Here is a 21,448-nt window from a genome sequence, read left to right as displayed (position 1 = left end):
TTTAAAAATTTTCATTCAACACTTAATCTTTTATCATCACATGGTCAAGCACACCAACACTTTTGTGGCTGTTGACACCATAGCAAAGCCATGTAGAGACATAGTTTGTTTTCCCATTCTCCACTGCTTCATTCACGTTTCATAATCATTTAGTGCAGGTTTCACATGCTTCATGACTTACAGTGGAAAAAGTAGAAAAATGAAGTGTTTTGCAGTCATCGACTACTGGGCCAAAACACACCGCAGTTTAAAGTGAATTTGTATTTATTATTAATAATAATAATAATAATGATGGATTGGATTTATATAGCGCTTTTCAAGGCACCCAAAGCGCTTTACAATGCCACTATTCATTCACTCTCACATTCATACACTGGTGGAGGCAAGCTACGGTTTTTTTATCTACCTCGGGAATTTACATCGGTCATTATAAGTGCCGTTTATATTCCACCACAAGCGGACACGGTCACCGCCTTATGCGAGCTGCATGAGGCACTCACACAGCACCAGACACAACACCGGGACGCTGCGCTTATTGTGACGGGGGACTTTAATAGCGCCAACCTCAAACGCGCAGCGCCGAACTTTTATCAACACATCTCCTGCCCCACCAGAGGTGAAAGGACACTGGACCACTGCTACACTACAGTCAAGGACGGCTACAAGGCACAATCCCGCCCTCCTTTTGGCAAATCTGATCACGCCGCCATCTTCCTTATCCCAAAATACAAACAAAGGCTGAAACAGGAAGTTCCGGTTCAGAGGAAGGTGGCGCGCTTGACGGATCAATCGGTGGCCGCGTTACAGGACGCACTCGATGACGCAGACTGGGGCATGTTCAGAAACAGCTCCGATGATGATGTCAACGTGTTTACGGAAGCGGTTGTGGGATTCATCGGGAAACTAGCGGATGATACCGTGGAGACAAAGACTATCACAACGTTTCCCAACCAGAAGCCGTGGGTGGATAAAACCATCCGCGACGCTCTGAGATCCCGCACCGCTGCCTACAACACGGGACTCATGACGGGGGACATGGACCCGTACAAAGCGGAGGGCGGTGAAAGAGGCGAAGCAGCGCTACGGGAGGAAACTAGAGTCACCACTCCAACAGAGTGACTCTAGGAGCCTGTGGCGGGGACTAAGGACAATAACGGACTATAAAGCACCAACAACCGGTATGACGAACGCGGCCGTGACTCTGGCAGACGAGCTGAACACTTTCTATGCTCGCTTCGAGGCTGCAGCTAAGGACTCCAACAATGCTAGTGTTGGCGGCGCTAACGGCTGCAGACAGGAAGATACTGCCAGCACCGGAAACGTGCTCGTCATCTCCGAGCATGAAGTAAGGAGAGCCTTCAAGAGAGTGAACACCAGGAAAGCAGCAGGACCAGACGGCATCCCAGGTCGTATCCTAAGAGACTGCGCATACCAGCTAGCTCCTGTGTTCACTGAGATATTCAACATCTCTTTATCTCAGTCGGTGATCCCCACATGCTTCAAAGAGTCCATCATTGCTCCTGTCCCGAAGAAACCCCACCCTGCTTCTCTCAATGACTATCGCCCTGTAGCCCTCACCTCAGTAGTGATGAAGTGCTTTGAACGCCTGGTCAGAGACTTCATCATTTCTTCACTACCAGACACACTGGACCCACTACAGTTTGCTTACTGTCCAAATCGTTCCACAGACGATGCCATCTCTCATCTCCTCCACACATCACTCACTCGGACACTAGAAGGGGGAATTATGTTAAAATGCTCTTCATAGACTACAGCTCTGCATTTAATACCATAATTCCCTCCACACTCACCACCAAGCTGGAGCATCTGGGACTCAGCTCATCTATGTGTCAGTGGATCTCCAACTTCCTAACTGGCAGACCACAGGCAGTAAGGATGGGCGGACATGTCTCAGCCTCCACCACTCTCAGCACTGGAGCCCCCCAGGGGTGTGTTCTGAGCCCCCTGCTGTACTCTTTGTACACATATGACTGTGTGGCCACTACCAGCTCCACCACCATCATCAAGTTTGCTGACGACACCGTCGTGGTGGGCCTGATCTCTGATAACAACGAGACGGCCTACCTGAAGGAGATTAGGAATCTGGAGAACTGGTGCCAGAGGAACAACCTCCTTCTAAACGTCAGTAAGACAAAGGAGCTGATAGTGGACTTCAGCACTAAGCAGGAAAGGAACTACCAGACCCCTGTCATCAACGAGTGCCCAGTGGAGAGAGTGGACAGCTTCAAATACCTCGGAGTTCACATCACGCAGGACCTGTCATGGTCCTGTCACATCAACACCGTGGTGAAAAAGGCCCGTCAGCGTCTCTACCACCTCAGACGCTTGAGAGTCTTCCAACTGCCCTCCAAGGTGCTCAGGAACTTTTACTCGTGCACCATAGAGAGCATCCTGACGGGAAACATCTTAACCTGGTTCGGGAACAGCACCATGCAGGACAGACGAGCTCTACAGAGGGTTGTGCGGTCAGCTGAGCGCACCATCCGCTCCGAGCTCCCTGACCTGCACTCAATCTACAGCAGGCGGTGCTGGACCAAGGCCAGGAAGATCGTGAAGGACCTCAGCCATCCCAACAACAGACTGTTCTCTCTGTTGAGGTCAGGAAAGCGATTCCGCTCCCTGAAGACCAACACAGAGAGACTGAGGAGGAGCTTCTTCCCGCAGGCGATACGGTCTCTCAATCACACCACCACACAGTACTGACCCACACATATGGTTCTTACACACACTGGACATTCTGGACATTGTTTCACTTCATTACTTAAATCACGCTGCTGTTATTGTGTATATATTTATTTATATTTCTTCATACATTCTTATATAGTTCTATATTGTGTATTTTGTTGTACAGTTATTTTATTTTCAACTTTAATTTATATATTTTATCTTATTCTCCCAGTTAAATTTACCCTTCATTCTAATTTGTGTTGTACAGTTATTTCATTTTTAACCTTAATTTATATTTTATTCCTTCCTAGTTAAATTTACCCTTTTTAATTTTTCATATTTATTTCCTATCTTATTCATAGCCTTTTCCTTTTTTGTTTTCTTTAGGTCACGAGCAGTTGTCCAAGCATTTCACTACATATCGTACTGTGTATGACTGTGTATGTGACAAATAAAATTTGAATTTGGTTGTAGCCACAGCTGCCCTGGGGCAGACTGACAGAAGCGAGGCTGCCATATCGCGCCATCGGCCCCTCTGGCCCACACCAGTAAGCGGGAGGGTAAAGTGTCTTGCCCAAGGACACAACGACCAGGACAGAGAGCCCGGGGATCGAACCGGCGACCATCCGGTTACAGATACGCTTCCCAACCCCCTGAGTCACGGTCGCCTATTAGTTAATATTGATGCTTAATTTGAGCATAGCATTTTTGATTCTAACTTGACAATGGTTACATTATTTACTTATATAATTAATAGGTGAATGAAGTAAAAAAAAAATATGTTGATTGACTTCTAGCTCAACTATGCAAGGTCTGAGCACTAGTTTAATATTAATTCTTCTCACTAACATGAGTCACAAATAATAGAATAACTGAAGGCCCTAATGTTATTTATAGTGATGTCATGGCTCATGGCATTTCACTTCACATCACCAAGTCCACTTACTGCACAAAAAAGTCACACAAGATTGACAATGAAAACACAATATGAAATTGAAATTTCCCAACATGGTTCTGACACAAAAATAAGTTAGTTTTACACCATTAGTTAAAGCTAATTTGTGATTCTCCATAATCATTTCCAGCTCATAAAGTTGTTTATAAAATCTATAAGAATCTAGGTTCTGTTATGACTTTGAATTGATCAAAAATATGTTAAAATGTTAGTTATTCAATTCATTCACTACATGCAACAGTGTCTGACTTGTCCACACCCAAAGCAAGTGATTATATGCAAGTGTGTGTTTAAAGACAAGACAAAGTAAAAAGACATGGAAAGTCAGGCCTGATAGACATATTTTAGAGATAGTTGGGCTTTAAATTTTAAACTCGCTGATGTATTCATGCTTAAAGTGAAATTATCCTGTCTTTATAGCTTTTTTCTTCAAAGTTGCACATGTGGCCTTTAGCAAATCATGAAAGAATACCAATCCTGACATACTGCAGTACAAGTATCAAGTGCATACTTTGTGCTGAATTCATTTCTGTATTAGTTGGCCCTATGTTCTGTTACCATATTGGTCCAACATAAACAAAAAGAAGCATACCAATCCCGCCAAAACCAAAGAAGTGAGCCAGCACTTGATTGTTGATGAAGGAGCTCTGGGCAGGGTTAGCCAGCCTGGTCCAGCAGGTGGCTGATTAAGTATGTGCCAGCCTCCACCATGAGAACCATCCATTCTTGCACCAGGTGGCCCATCAGAAGATTCCTCGATCCAGGCTCGTTAATTCACTCAGTGCCCTAAACAGTAAATAACAGTAGTGGTGAATGTACACTGACTAAATTGAGGCTTTTTTAAGCTACAGTACAGTAAAGAAACCAGACTTTCTTGTAGTTTTTATATTGGTCTTTAGCAGCAGTTCCCCAGGATTCCTGAAAGAATTCAAAGCTTTTCTCTGGGTGGTTTTGCTCATTTTCAGAAGAAGGTTTTTGTTTGTTTGTCAAACCATTTAAGAATGATCTGTCATTCAAGGATTGATCTGGCGGCTGTCAGAAATAACGCAGATTTAAGGTATTTCCACACTCGGTTTCTTTTTTTTCCAATTCAATTAAATTTTATTTATATAACGCCAATCACAACAACAGACGCTTCAAGGTGCTTTCTATTATACAGTAGAGCCTACAATAATAGATACAGAGAAAACCAAAACAATCATATGACCTCCTATGAGCAAGCACTTTGGCGACAATGGAAAGGAAAAACTCCTTTTTAACAGGTAGAATCAGGCTCAGGGAGGGGCGGGGCCATGCTGCAACTAGTTGGGGTGAGAGAAGGAAATTATTGTAAATTATTGGTATTTTACTCGGCCCTGAAAATCTTAGAAATATGGTATATAACCAGATTCTTACTCTGGATGGCATTACCTTGGCCTCCAGTAACCCTGTGAGGAACCTTGGAGTCATTTTTGATCAAGACATGTCCTTCAATGCACATATTAAACACACATGTAAGACTGCTTTCTTCCATTTGCGCAACATCTCTTAAATTAGAAATATCCTGTCTCTGAGTGATGATGAAAAACTAGTTCATGCATTTATTACTTCTAGGCTGGACTACTGTAATTATCAGGAATTCCTAAAAACTCCCTGAAAAGCCTTCAGCTAATCCAAAATGCTGCAGCAAGAGTACTGACAGGGACTAGAAAGAGAGAGCAGATTTATCCTGTATTGGCTTCCCTTCATTGGCTCCCTGTTGCATCCAGAATTGAATTCAAAACCCTGCTCCTCACATACATGGTCTTAAATAATTAGGAATGCTGATTGCATTCAGCTGACCCCCCCCCCCCCCCCCCCAAAAGTGTGTTTCTCTTACTGTTGATTTTAGCTTGTGAAGATTTAGCAGTTCTACTGGAAATACTGTTAACTGTCTTCTTTATTTACTGCATATCAGTACAAATCCCTCCACTGCAGCATGAAACTATTTATGTTCACAGTTCAAACAACATTTTATCTTCCCCTCACTGCTGCCCTCATCCTGAACTTGTTCTTCACAGCTTTGCCTCTTTTTGCTCCTCTCTCACGTCTGCACCATTGGTCTCTTTATCATTGATGACACATCAATATTCCAGGAACAGAAACGTTTTGATCCTCTACTGTCTCCAGTCTAAGACTGTCCTGGAAATAACTGCTGACTAGTTGTTATATTGTAGGCCACCTTAAGAATTTATGAGTTGTGTTCTAACCTCAGGGTAACCTCCTACATCCTCCACATCAATACCCAGCAAATGTCCAAGGCCATGGGGCATGATTACAGAGCCCAGGTGGACCTTCATCATGTCCTTCACGCTGCCATGTAGGATGCCAATCTTTACAAGTTCTTCCAGGTGAACCCTGTCAGCCAAGCCGTGCATGTCGGTTCACTTCACACCTTCGAAATACACATTTTTGTCAATAAACAGAAAAAGTGTTAAAAATGTAACTATGCATGTTATTTAAAATTTACTGAATTGTCAGTGTAATTCACAAGGACATTATTTTCAAGACTCCAACTGTATATTTTTCTAACTACTGAAAGATTTTAAAAAGACATCACAGTTATGATTTGTACTTAAAAACAAAAGCATATTTCTATAATATATTATCATGTAACCCTTAAGTTTTTCTACATGACCATTTCCATAGTTGATTAGAAAATAATATAGCCTGGTCTGATCACGGCCATTACAGCATGTGAAGATTTCAGGATGGCCTCATAGATGGTCCTCTGAACCTGCCGTTAGCTAGGAAGGAGCAGGTGATGTCTGAGGACAGCAATAGCACTCTCCACCCATGTCAAACAGACTGCATATCTTACATGCTTGAGTGCAAAAACGTGTATAGATTTCAGAAGTCACTAAAGGTCACAAGAACCGTAACCATGTCACTTGATGGCCTTCACTAAATATTGTTGAGTGGAAAAATTCCTCATGTAGGAGAAAAAGCCCCCACCCCCCAAAAAGGTACTCACCACATATCTCCATTTGTAATCGTCCTGTCATTAGGAGCCCCAGGATGACCATAATAGATGACAGACGGATTAATGACACTGGTGGGAATAAACAATGCATACATTAAAAAGACAACTAGTAATAAAACATAAATAACTATTAATCTTCAAAGAAGAGAATACATTAAAGCATCAAACAGATTCCAGTCTTTTGTTTTAAGCTCCTAGTTTAACCAGGAAAAATGCTTTCATCTACGGGCAACTAATCCTTACAATGTTCACAATACATGGCCTTTAACACAAAAGGCCAGAACATGATTAACAACATCTCCCAATTTTTCACCCATAATGATGCTGCTAGGTCACAGCTAAAGGGGGGATGTTAATGTATTTTTTTTAATGAGCACGGTTTGTTTTGCCAACAAGTCACCAGGGATACAGAAGAGATGCATGGAGCCTGCTCAACTATGTCATAAACTCAGCATTTTGTGCTCTAAAAGAACAAAGGAACAAAGTATGTGGTGCTCTAATGCCTAGGGCTATGGTCTCAGGGTTAGCTGCTCGAATGTTTGATCAATATGCTACAATCACCGACATTAGACTCCCAAAGACAAAAACACTACATCAATGATCTTTGTTCATTAATTTTTGCACCAGGAGGATCAGACTGAAAATACCTTTTTAACTAACTTAACCTAAAATGGTCCAATTTATTTCACGTTTATATTTACTAAACATCTTCTCGAGATTAATAGATTTTATATTTGAGGAGTCGTTTGTGTGGCTGTATTTTGTTGACAAAGATGGTCCAAAAGTGAAATCTAAACTTTGCACCAGTTGTGCTCAAGCATCTCAACAAACATGGCATCATCTAAAAACTGAAGGCTAACTTTTTGTCTGTCTTAGAGTGCCACATTTGGTGCAGACATAAAGCAGATATAATTAATTATATCATTGCAAGCATTTGACTGATCTAAGTGCAGGTACATCTGTACTTTCTTTGTTTGTATGAAGTCCTTAGAAATAAATCAGGTAATGGATCAATTAATAAATCCTCATGATGCACAGATACACATAAGTAAATAAGTAAATAAAGTTTATTTATATAGCACCTTTCACAGACATGTGTCACAAAGTGCTTTACAAGAAAGGTAAGAAAACACAATACAGTTATAAATACATCATAAAAACCCTGGTCTAATTAAAAGCTTTTTGAAATAAAAATGGTTTTAGCTGCTTTTTGAAGGTCTCCACCGACTCCAGACACCGTAGAAATAGTGCATTCCACAGTCTGAGTGCAACAGCTTGGAAAGATCGGTCCTTTCGAATTCTAAAACGAGTGTGGGGGACCATTAAAAGGTTTTGATTCGATGACCTCAGGTTATAAAAAGAGGTATGTGTACGAATCAAATCATCAATACAGGGAGGGGCCTGTCCCTGTAGTACTCTAAAGGTTAAAACTAGAATTTTAAAATGGAACCTAAATCTGATTGGTAGCCAGTGTAGTGACTTTAAAACAGGAGTCATATGAGCTCCCTTGTTTCAAGTTCACTTGTCCTCTCCAGAAGAGCACACATATACGAATTGTGACACATTTCTCCTTTAGTGTAGCAGTAGAGTTGGAAGAGACTGCAAAGAAGAAAAAATAATTTTTAGCAGAAGAACTTTTGCTGTCCTTTTCCTGACTCCATGCTTTTTAAGAATTCGTTGAAGTCATTCACTTTTTAACCACCACATTGTCAAGCACAGGAAATACCTCAGTCGCAATACTCCACACCTCACCACTGTGCTCATATGTCCTGCACCACCCTCACATACTTTTCTGCCACTCCTGACTTCCTAATACAATACTACAGTCCCTCTCCTGGTACCCGATCATGTGCTTTCTCTGTATTTACAAAGGCACAATGGCATTGTGATATTCTCTTGATACCTCATATCTTCATGGTATGGCTCATCACTTCATCCATAGTTACTACAGCTCCTCTCATCACCATTGTTCCACTGCACAGTATGTCCACAGGACAAACCGTCTTTCCACTCTTGATCCTCTTCATTGTTGCCCTCACTTCTGCCTTACTAATCCCTGTCCACTTTCTGATTCACCAGCTTTCTCTTATCCATCCTACTCTCTGTTTCCTTCATTAATCAGCTATTAAAGTGTTCCTTCCATCTTTTCACTCATTAGTACATTTCCATCTCAGTCCTTAACCACCCTGACTGGCTGCACCATCCAGCAAAATCTCTTTGTCTAACCAATCAATACAAGTCTTTTTCTCCTTACTTAGTGTCCAGCTCAAATACAACTCACTAATAGCCTCTTCCTTTTCCATTCCCCCTTTGGTATGCTTAGCTTCCCAGTGCTCCTGTCTACTTTCATCATCTCCCTGACTATCCCACTTTTTCTTTGCTAATCTCTTCCAATGAATGCTTTACTGTACTTTTGCATTCCACCACCAAGTTCCTTGCCCTCTTTCCTCTGTCCAGATGATACACCAAAGACCTTCTTGGATGTTTCCCTCATCACTTCAGCTATACTTTCCATGTCATCTGTTGACACTTTCCTACCACCCAGAGCCTGTCTCAGCTCCTCCCTGAACTCTGTGCATCATTCTTCATCTTTAAGTATCTACAATTTAATCCTTGCCTCTGCCTTCACTTGCTCCCCATCCACTGCTGCCTTGCTACATGCACCATTTCCACCACCCTGGAGTCACCTATCTTTTTCAGACTGTGCTGTCTGCATAAGACCAACTCCACTTTTGTAAAAATTACTCTACTTGTACATGCTTCCCTTCTTCTGGAAATTGCATTACCTGTTACCTCAAGAAGATTATTACAGGTAATAGTTCCTCTCACATGGTAAACAAAAACAAGTCTCATGGAAAGCTACTCTGACGGCAGAGTATTGAAAGTCAGCCAAACTAAAATAATAGCTTTTATAATAAAATAAAAATAAGCATGAGCCAAATAAACCGAAATATCATTTTAAATTGCTTTTCTGTGTTTTGCTCTAATGTCTTGGCTTGACTAAAAGCCATAGGCAGCTAATTCCATATATACATTCACTGTATTGTTGTGTGCGTACACACACACACACACACACACACACACACACACACACACACACACACACACACACACACACACACACACACACACACACACACACAACAATACAGTGAAAGTGTCTGCATAACATCTACATAGGTTAATGTGGAATAAATCCATTTGCTTGTGCTTCCATGTCTTGTCACTAAACACAGCCCTTACATCTTTCTAATGTAAAATGTAAAAAATAATAGTAATATTCCCATTTACCTCTCTATTTCATATTTTTCTGCCCCCCTATTTTTAATTAGGGGGGCAGAACTATATGCAGTTATCAAGCTTGAAAATTACTTGTTTCTGTTTTTCCTAAAAATGATTTCCAATGAACATTAAAGAAAGACGTAAGGAATTGCTTTAGTGTTAAAGTTTATTGGTCAAATATTATCACAAGGATCCTAACACCTTGAATCCTTTCTTTTTGAAATTTTGGTATGTTCAAGGATGGTTTGTTTAACTCAGGAGGATCTAACCATTTTGTGGGCTTCGCTGGAAATCCTGTTGGTGTAGCACAGGACCTCCAGCTCCATATGAGACGGCTACAAACAGAAGGAGGAGTAACCAGCTGTCTCTCTGACCAGTAAACTCAATGCACATTACAGTGAATCTACAGCCATGCAATAAATAGAAAACAACTCTTACACTTAAAGAAAACTTTCTTTTTTCTAAGAGGGGGCCCATATTCCTGTCTTTTGAGGAAAAAATTGTTGCGATATAATTTATGGAGTCAACAGTTTGTGTCAAAGCAAAAGTGCTTGCTTTTGTCTGTGACAGGTTCAGATGCAATCTTGAAACTTGCAGACACAATTAGTTTTTACAGCTTCTCTAGTAAGCAGACACATCAAATGGGAAGTTATGCACAGCTTTTCACATGCACAAAAAAAATGTAATATGTAAGTAATGTATAACAAATAGCTTCAAGTATCCTCAATAGAGAGCTGTCCCAAGTGGCTGATCTTTGTGTGTACTTTAAGTGATATATAACAGAGTTATTAAATGGCACAGAACAAGCATTTATACTTTGACACGGTCAATTACCCAGCAGGATTACATATATACCACATTGTGGATTACATTATAACACAATCAGCAGCTATTTTGCAGCTGCTGATTGTGGTATTCAAGCTCAAAATGACACCGATTCCACACACCCAACAGACATAGTTTGAAAAAAAAATGCCAACACTGAAATAAACCTAATATAAACTGCTAAAAGAGGAATGGTGCAAGGACCATGTGTCACACAGCTTTTAAATGAGATCTTGTCATTCCAGTGGAAACTTTGTAATCGACTGCTGCAGAACTGATGAAAATGTTTCAGTCCACAACTAATGTAAGTTTTAGACCTAAATCAAATTTTTCCTGTGCTTGCTGATTCATACTATTATATTTTTTTTGTGTGCGCATGTTGTAGCTTATTAATGAAGCGAATTAAAGTTTTTTTTCCCCACAAATGAACAACATAAATAACACAGGGCACTCACCCCAAACACAGGCAGTAATTAACGTAAAAGGGAAAGAAAGCCCATGAAAAGATAGCCATGCAAGCTGGAGTAAGAAGAGGGGGCAGAGGGTTCAATCAAGCCCTGCTTCCCAGGAGGTGTGCCTGAAAAGCATTCCTCCTCATTTTAGAAAATGTCAATTCATCTGGAGGGTGCAAACCTTAATGCCAAGGACAACCAGGCAAGCACGAAGTCCATTACATCTACACCGACCCACTCATAAATTGAGAGGAAGGGGAAAAAAAGAGACGTCTATAAGAGAAGTCACTGTTTTTGATAGCAAACACGCCATTACCCAACTGTGCAGCTATAACTGCAGAGGTTCGTGAGAGTCTGACTAAATACAATCTTAGGCAAAAGCTTTTTTATTCTTATCTTAAGTGGACTTCTTCAGTAATACATTTTAATTACCTACCATTGCATTCATGAGTGGGTTTAAAAGACTGTTGTCCACTTGGAAGCTAATTAAAAAAAATAAAAATGAAAATGTTTTACTGCTGTTCATTATGTCTTGTCTTGCAAAGCACTTTGTAACATTGTTTTTGAAAGGTGCTAAAAAAGTGTATAAATAATAAAAATAATAATTAAAGTAATAATCAACAAACATGAGACAGCTTGGTTAACTGAATTACATTTCAAATTTAATTAGTCAGCAGGAATCAGTATATCAAGTTTTCTGCAACATTAGTTAAAAAATAAAAATAAAAACATCCATTACGAAAGTATAATTATGTTGATAGTTATCTTGCTAGTTGGTGAAATTAAACATACTAACTCCATCAAAGGAGGCAGTTGGTGAGGCAAATGCACCCACTATCTGTATTCTGTCCTCACTGCAGAAAAAAAATACACAGACAAATAAGGTATTATAGTGCCATGTTATGCACTCAAAAGTTTATACAGCATTAAAAAAGTTTTTGGTGTGTATGGTTAATTTGTTTTTTTGAAAACTAAAAAAAACAAATGTGATATTAGGGCTTAAACAAAGGTTTTATATATATATATATATATATATATATATATATATATAAAAAAAAACACCCAGCGCGCCCCTGCGGGCGGTTTATCCTTCAAGCTCGGGTCCTCTACCAGAGGCCTGGGAGCTTGAGGGTCCTGCGCAGTATCTTAGCTGTTCCCAGGACTGCGCTCTTCTGGACAGAGATCTCCGATGTTATTCCCGGGATCTGCTGGAGCCACTCGCCTAGCTTGGGAGTCACCGCACCTAGTGCTCCGATTACCACGGGGACCACCGTTACCTTCACCCTCCACATCCTCTCGAGCTCTTCTCTGAGCCCTTGGTATTTCTCCAGCTTCTCGTGTTCCTTCTTCCTGATATTGCTGTCATTCGGAACCGCTACATCGATCACTACGGCCGTCTTCTTCTGTTTGTCTACCACCACTATGTCCGGTTGGTTAGCCACCACCATTTTGTCCGTCTGTATCTGGAAGTCCCACAGGATCTTAGCTCGGTCATTCTCCACCACCCTTGGGGGCATCTCCCATTTTGACCTCGGGACTTCTAGGTTATACTCGGCACAGATGTTCCTGTACACTATGCCGGCCACTTGGTTATGGCGTTCCATGTATGCCTTGCCTGCTAGCATCTTGCACCCTGCTGTTATGTGCTGGATTGTCTCTGGGGCATCTTTACACAGCCTGCACCTGGGGTCTTGCCTGGTGTGATAGACCCCAGCCTCTATGGATCTTGTACTCAGAGCTTGTTCTTGTGCTGCCATGATTAGTGCCTCTGTGCTGTCTTTCAGTCCAGCTTTGTCCAGCCACTGGTAGGATTTCTGGATATCAGCCACTATATATATATATATATATATATATATATATATATATATATATATATATATATAAATGAGTTGGGAGCCAATTTAAAGTAGCGTGCAGGAGGGTGATTAGTGCAAAAATTACCAAATAGTTGCACACTTATTTTCAGTGATTGGTACATACCAGTGTGAGGAAAACTGCTGGTTTCAGGACACAACATCAGCTATCTGCTGTTCAGTGCAGCAGAATTAACAAGAACAAATTTTCTGCTACTTTCAGGCTGCAGAATAAAGGTCATTTTAGAAGGAACCATTGTGCCTATGTGGCCTCTCTAGCACTCAGCAGCACACTGAATGATATAACTCAAAAGACTTTATTACTCCTCTGCCAGCAGCCTAAATGTCACCTAATAGATTCCTAATTCAATGCACACAGATAATAAAGTGATATTTTAGTACTGTTACTATTATTAATAAAGCTAAAATTATTTCTTGTATTTACTGTATTCCAACCCTCTTTATCCTCAAAATCTAAAATCCATTCATCCATTCTAGCAGCTTAACTTCAGTTGTATTAAAGAAGGCAGATGGATTTTGAGTTTTGACTTAAATAAGGGAAGAGAGCCAATATTCCAGAAATCTGGAGGAAGTGAATTTCAAAGTTGAGGGGGCAGAACGGCTGAAAGCTCTGTGCCCCACAGTGGTGAGTTGGGCAGAGGGAACAATAAGGTAAGTGGCGGACAAAGACCTAAAGGAATGAAAAGGAATAGTAATGTGGACTAAATAACATAAGTAGGGAGGGGCCAGGTCACGGATACTTTTGAAAGTGAGAAGTGATATTTTGAAAGGCAGCCAGTGAAGCAGTTGAAGAACAGGGGTGATGCGCTCTCTGGAGGGTGTGCAAATTATGATCTGGGCTGCAGAATTCTGCCGGAGTTTCAGTTCATGAAGGGACCTGTTAGGGAGACCAAAGAGAAGAGAATTACAATAATCAATCCGAGAAGTGACAAGGCTATGGAAAAGCATAGCAGCAGCATGGGGCTGGGAGGCTGGGGACGATTGATGTTATCTAAGTGGTAGTAGGCGGATCGGTGATGTGATTAATATGAGACTGAAATGTCGAAACTGTCGAGGATGACACCCAGACTCTTAACCTGAGGGGAATGAAGGATGGAGGAGTTGTCAATATTAATGGAAAACTTGTGGGATTTGGTTAGTGTGGAAGCTGTGCTCATGAGTAGTAGTTTTATTACTAATGAGTTTTAGAAAATTGGAGGAGAACCATGATTTAACCTCCATGAGACAGTCAGAAAGGGAGATGGGTGGAAGGGTGAAATTGGGTTTGGAATAAATATACAGGTGAGTGTCATCTGTGTGACAGTGAAAGTTAATGTTGTATTTCCAAAATATGTGACCAAGTGGAAGCATGTAAATAATGAATAAAAGAGGCCCCAATACTGAACCCTGGGGCACACCAGCAGAAACAGAAAATGAACCTGAAGAGTAAGATTTGAGTTTAATGAACTGAGAGCGATCTGCATGATATGAGGTGAACCAGGCAAGGGGGGTATGATTAATGCCAATGAATGCAAGTCTTTTCAGAAAGATAGTGTGAGAAATCATATCAAAGGCCGTTTTAAGCAGCTTATTATTATTATTTTTTATAATAAATGCAATGAAAGAGATTTGATGTTTTCCATGACAGAATCATGTCTGTCACTTGAAGAACTGAAGATCAAAGGCATTCGATTCTGATTTTCAGCCTTGTCCCTTGCACACAGTTATTTCTCCAGATTCGCTGAATCTGTTGATGATATTATGTACTGTTGATGTACTGTGCAATAGTACTGTGCAATGTACTGGTTTTTTTGGGGGTTTTTTTGCCTGTCCCATTTGGTTCTTTAGCCGTCAGAATTGTTGTCTGAAGACCAACAACGATACCCAATGGATTTATTTTGCCAAATGGATCATCATGGCATTGCCGTATTGGTCCATTTAATCGACCTTTGTTTTTATTATTTATTTAATTTTATCTTCAGTTGTTACAGACGGGACAGACATGAGTGAGGGATAGGAAAGGGAGAAAGAAAGAGGAAGGAAAAGAAAAACACCTGTTGAGAGAGAAAGAATAGAAAACAAGCAAAAAAAACCAAAGCAACATACTAAACACAACACCATCGCATTAATCTAGCTAAGTGTAAACAGCAGTAAATACTAAATATTCAATGTTGTTGTGCAGCACGCAGGACAGACAGCACACAATGTGCTTTGAAGTAGCAGCCAAGAAAGGTGTGATTTAAGTCTACGAACAGTGAACACCCGTGTGCACACCTGTGTGGATCAGCGCGCTTGTATTCAAATGGTTTCCACATGTAATGGTCTGCAAGAGGATGTAGAGAGCCATAGCCCTGTCCCCCAGGGCATGAAGCAGGCATGGAGGAGATCCAGGCCCCAGACATCCAGAGGCCCCAGAGTGCGAGAGCCCAAGGAGGACCACCGGAGGGGCATCCGTGCCACCCTCATGGGAAGGGCTAAGGATCCCCAGACGAGGGGTCACCCAGTAGCCACCGAGCAGAAGCTAGAGGGGGCTGCACCGGCGTGCCCGCCAGCTCTGCCGGCAGCCAGCTGTGCCACAGTGAACCAAGCCGCAGGCCCAGAGGCCGGAGGCCTGAGGGCCACCCGCGCCCCGGAAGAGGCCTGACCGAGCAACAGGCACCAGGCCCCGCCAAATAGCCACCGGGAGTGAGCTGGTACATACCTGAGCGCCCAGCCCCGGACACCAAGAACCACCAATGTACCGACCCCTGAGGGCATCGGTCACCGGCAGGGAGTGTGGTGAGGGGAGATAGACCTCCACCCTTTGGAGGGCCTGGGAGTTCCCAGAGAGGTGGAGTCTAAGACCCGACCTGTGCAATGTACTGTTGATGTACTGTGCAATGGTCTTCATAATTTTACATTGAGGAACTTAATTCTGAAACTGTTCCACAATTTGGAGATGAAGTATTTTGGAAACCGATGAACCTCTGCCCATCTTTACCTCTGCGAAACTCTAACAAGTCCATCCCCAAGATGCTCTTTTTTATCTTCCGTTATGTTACTCTTCTGGTGCCAATTAATCTAATTAGTTAGCAAAATCTTACTCCATCTGTTTCTTTTAAGTATCAGCCTTTTACAGCCTTTTGTTTCCCCCCCCACCCCAACCTTTTTTTAGACATGTTGCTGCAATCAAATTCAAGATGAACTTGTATTTTTAATGAAATAGTAAAATGTCTCACTCGTTGTATGTTTTTATTTACATTCTGATCAGCTTTCCAACTTTTCTGGCATTGGGGTTATAGTTTATGAATGAAAAACCGTTAATGTTAGCAGTAGTTGTAAATCTAAGGAGTAAAACACACATCAGTCAACTAAAGCAAGATGAAAGAACTTTGAAGTCCACGGAATTCTTTCAACAGCTTATTTGCAGCCAAGAAGGCAAATGTAACCTGATGGATGTAGAACTGCATCTATTATTTAAGAGAGCCAAAGATATGGAAACTAAAAACACTCTCCCAAAAATAAATAATAAAGATGAAAACCAAATACTTTTACATCACAAATTCAAGTATTTAAAGGTAAATTGCCAGAATTTTAAGCAGGGTATTGCCCTGAAGTATGTGTGCATGAATACCTCCCAAGTCTGAGCACTGCCTAAAATATTCATGACCTGCTTTGGATAAGAAAGAAATATTGTCCTCCTCTTGGTTTGTCTATAAGTAGCACTGTCACATGAATGCTGAACACCACCAACTCTGTCTTTTCTAGATCTCAGCTGTGGGTCATGCAGTTTACTTTTTCCAATTTTACTTGCTGTGTTTAGCTGGTATTACTTCATGGAAAAACTGGCAGATGAGTTGTGTCTTAACTTGTGATTAATAAAGGTATCTAACACCCAGGCAGGTACGAAGATGTAAAATCACCTGAAATATAATCTGAAGAACAAATCATCAATAGGACAAAGTTTAAATATGGAAATAATTGTAAAATTATGTGATCATTTATTACCAATTTATAGGCAAATTTTCGGCCGTCAATGCTCTTATATTGTACTCTGCATATATTTTATGATTTGTTAACATGAACACCTCCAGAATAGCTCTGGTGCTGTCAATCCACCAGTACAGCTCCCCTGGGAATCTGCTGTCAACACTGATAGACATAATCGTTTTCCCAGTCTCTCAAAACATGCAATTACAAAGAGCCTGAACTTGATTGCATTTTTCCCACTGGGCTGCCAAAATGAAGTAAATTAAATTCCACGTTACAAATTTAAATAATAAAATTCAATATAAAAGTCCCCTAAGAGTATTGGTGGTTGAGATCTTTCACCATTGTGCATTCTAATGAACTGTTGCACCAAACGGATTGTTGCTGTGATGCTCCATGTGATTTGGGGGAGCCAAAAACTGGGTTGTGAACTGTCCTCTGGGATTTCACATCATCCCACAGAAATATCAGCACAGGTCCCTATTATCATATCACAGGTGATCTTAAACTTTTAAATGCATGTTCATTTAAAATTTCAATAACATGACTTTCTCACAAGATATAAATGAAACGGGACCTGCCATAACAAGGCATGCATTCATGCCTACTGTAGAAGAAGTAGCACAGTGAGGATTCTTTTTCAAAAGCAACATCAGCATTTGTTTTTTATTGAAAGTTTTGTAATTATGACAGTCATCCACATGAAAAAAACAAAAACAGTAAAAAAACCAAACAAACAGCTCATGATCATCGCTTCACCCTCATGGTGTGTTTAGACCAAACACAAATCCCTCTTTTCCCATGATTACATATAGAGATACAAAATTTGAGCCTCAGTCATCTTTATGGACCACCAGCCCTGTATCATTCAGCTTTGATATGAAAACAGAAAAAAATAGGAAGGGAAAAGTTTGTAAAATCAGAATTCATCATATATCTCACAAATTTTCATTTCTGTGCAGATTGTACCTTCTTATTTTCCTTTGGCTTTGCTAAAAAATAACGTCTTATTGCAGATTATATTCTGCCACTGAGAACCTCATAAGCTCTTTTATAAAAAGGTACTTTAATTTAGCAATACACACAAACAAACAAACAAACAAACAAAAAAACAACACCCCCCCCCCAAAAGAAAAACAAAAAACAAAAAAAACAAACAACCAAACAAATAAAGATACTATGCACTAACAATAACATAATGGCACAGTGAAACCCGCAGATCAGGTCCCATGTCGTTGGGTTTTTACTACTGTCCACTCAGCACTTTACAGTCCATCCCTGATCATTTTCGGAAGGGTATTTCCAGTCTCTTTTATAAACTACCTTAAAAAAAAAACAAAAAAAAAACAAACGTGACCACGTCCTTAGTAGACCTTCCATCTTCCAGTAGTTGCATGAATATCTCATCCCACGTTACCACCTTCAACAAATCTCTCCCACTTTCTCCAGTTTTTATGAAATTGGTCCATTTTGAGGTTAAAAAAAAAGTAAGTTTTTCCATTCTATATATTTCCTCCATTATTCCTATCCAATCTTTCTTTGTTGGGGGCTCTTTCTCCAGCCACCTCCTGGTAAGCGCTTTTTTGCCAGCTCCCAACAGGATGTTTATCAAAAATTTGTCCTTTAAGGAGGCTGCTGATGGGATATCGCCCAAGTACACAGTACAAAAATCTAAATTTAGTTTGAGACAACATCAGCATTTTTAAACACATAAACTTCTGAAAAATGTTAGGAGAATCAGATTATTACACTTTTTGAAGTTGCCCTTTATGACAGCCCCAGGCCTTGTGTCAGTCTTGGTTTTTGGGCCTGCCTGTTACCTCCTTATTTTTTAGGTCTTAATTGACAGCTCTTCCATTCTAATAGAGGAAATTATTTCAGCTGCTTGGGAGCCCATACAAGCCCGTGGCCTTCCAAGATGTCTCTCTCACACTCTCCCTCTCTCTGACTGATCCCTTTCAAGCACCCAGATGTGTTTTGCTTTGTTTTGTTTTTTTTGGTTTGCTTTCATTTGCTTTGGTTTGATTGTGTTGTAGTTATCCCTAGTTTAAGCCACACATGCCCTTAGGCTAACTCCTATTCTCTTTCACATTTTTTATGATTATGATTAATACATTTTGATGTGGTGAATATTGTTCCTCTTTGGAACTCCCTTCTTTATTATAGTTTAAATGAGCCAGGCATAACTTCTCACATGTGGCACAGAGCAAGAAATGGCATATATCAGCAGAGCTGTCATAACTGAAAATAGTGCATTTAATTTAGGCTCAGATGCTGCCTGGGTAGAGCATGCAGGAGGCAGAACACATCAAGGCCACCTGCTATTTGTGAATACACCCGACTATTAACTGTACTTTTCACACATCAGTATAATTATACATCATACTGACTTTGTACCGGGGAGCTGAAAGGTTAGACTGTTTAATCAATGTCCTTCTAAAAGCAAGTCTCACTATTCATCTTGAACAGCTCTAGGCACCAATTTTGATTCATTATCTAAATTACCTTTAATTTAAATAGTTACATGGATATAAAAACTGATGTATAAAAGCAGAAGTCAAATATGATAAAAGTTGTTCAAAGAGTTTCTTACCTTTGCCCCAAATTAAGGTTGTAAGATGCTTTGACCACACCAGAGAGGCTGGACTGTAGAACCAACACTGACAGACTTACAGGTGAAGTACACCTCATCAACAGCATACTTCTCCCTCAAGTGCTCTTTAGGAAAGATCGTGTCAAAAAATGAAAAACATAAAACCGACAAAAACAAGTGCACTTAGCAAACTATACACATGAAGTCAAAGAGATTTTAAGAGGCTCTCTTAAAACAAAACTGATGGGTTATGTTATAACTTTGAAGTCCAGTTTTGAGGACAGAATTCGGAGGAAAAAAATAATGCAGAAAAATAGTGCAGAACATAAAGTGCTTACCAAATTACTTTTGAGTGACAGTTATTATTATTTTTTTTATAATAAAATGACAAAAGATTCTTTTACGTTTATAGATAAGGGAAAAGCAAATGGTCAGATGGTCAGTATCACATTATAATGTTGATCATCTTAAACACGTTAACAATCGATGTGGAGCAACATTTATTTAATCCATAACGTGTCACATTCACAATTTTTAAAGTGGAGCGATCAAATTTGCAATTTCACATAATTTTGTAGCTATTTAAGTAAATAAATACAAATGTACTGTTCTATGTGAACTTGCAATTCTGCAGCAGTGCTGTAGTCAAACAGCCCTGAGGCAATTTAGATAATGATACCAAATATTAAATTAAATTTGGCAATAATAATATTGAAGGTTCAGCTCACTGCTATGGACTAGCTGGTGATGGTGTTGGCCTTGTACACAGCTCTTTGAGGATCAGTGTGACTCACTTTCCAATCCAAGCAGCATAGCTCTCGGGCAGTTTAGGAACAAAAAGAAAGGAGTCCACATCAATGGCTCCTAAGCAGTGAGCCTCAGTCACTCCAAAAGCCCGGTGGAAGAAAGACTCCTGTACAATTCAAGAATCAGTTACAGGATTAATGAGCTAGCTTTGTTCAAAAGAAATATAAGAGCTTCCCATTGTCAGGCCACTTGTGACATCAAAAATAACCTTCAATATGGCAACTGATGTCTGTTCAAATTCACGTGGTGGAAAACCCAAGATCATCGCATCCACTTAACACACTGTTTGCTGCTACAACTACACATGTTTCTTTTCCAGCTATTTATTTATGAGTGACTTATGTATGTATGTATATATATGTATATATTGTACTATTCTTAGTTAGCGTATTGTCTGTCTTGTCTTAATGTTGGTTTATAATGGAGCACTGTAACAAAAAATAATTTCCCCCAGGGATCAATAAAGTATTCTGATTCTGATCATACAGATAAGTGATTCCTATACAATGTGCAGGTTGGTCTGCATACTTGTGACAGAGTATGGTTGATTATGAGAACTGGAGAAACTTGCAACTTGACTTTCACCAAGTGAGGTGTTTATCCACTCAAATCAAATGCACTCTGGGTGATCAGACACAACCAAGAGCAAACTCACTGCTGGCTTAAGGCCCGAGAAAGAATGAATAAAACCAAAATTACAAAGTACCTACCTGTCTAAAGAGGACATCTGCAGTACCTCTGTGCCTTTTCTCCTCCCTGCAGCACCACTACTGACTTTGGCATCACACTATCTTTGGCTTTCAGCCCCTGGCACAGTCACCATCAGTTCTCGGTAAAAAGGGCAGAGAACACCCTCAGGGTGTCATTGCCCAGCCAGTAGACAGGTCTGAAAGGACAGAAAGACAAAATATCTCAACGTGGCTCAGGGTGGAGTAGAGAAAAGGATTCATAATTGAAGTCTAAATTATAACTGTCCTGTATCAAAGAGCACAAGCCTGCAAACACAATCACCACACTGACCAT

At 40.4% G+C, this 21,448-nt stretch overlaps 1 pseudogene; it reads right to left on the bottom strand.

Annotated features, from left to right (window-relative positions):
- Positions 1–3,607: 3,607 nt before the first annotated feature.
- On the bottom strand, positions 3,608–21,448 carry LOC113029461 (xaa-Pro dipeptidase-like; annotated as a pseudogene).

Source organism: Astatotilapia calliptera, chromosome 1 (assembly GCF_900246225.1).
Source record: "Astatotilapia calliptera chromosome 1, fAstCal1.2, whole genome shotgun sequence".
In the NCBI taxonomy this organism is placed as follows: domain Eukaryota; kingdom Metazoa; phylum Chordata; class Actinopteri; order Cichliformes; family Cichlidae; genus Astatotilapia; species Astatotilapia calliptera.
This window is presented reverse-complemented; position numbering and strand designations above follow the sequence as displayed.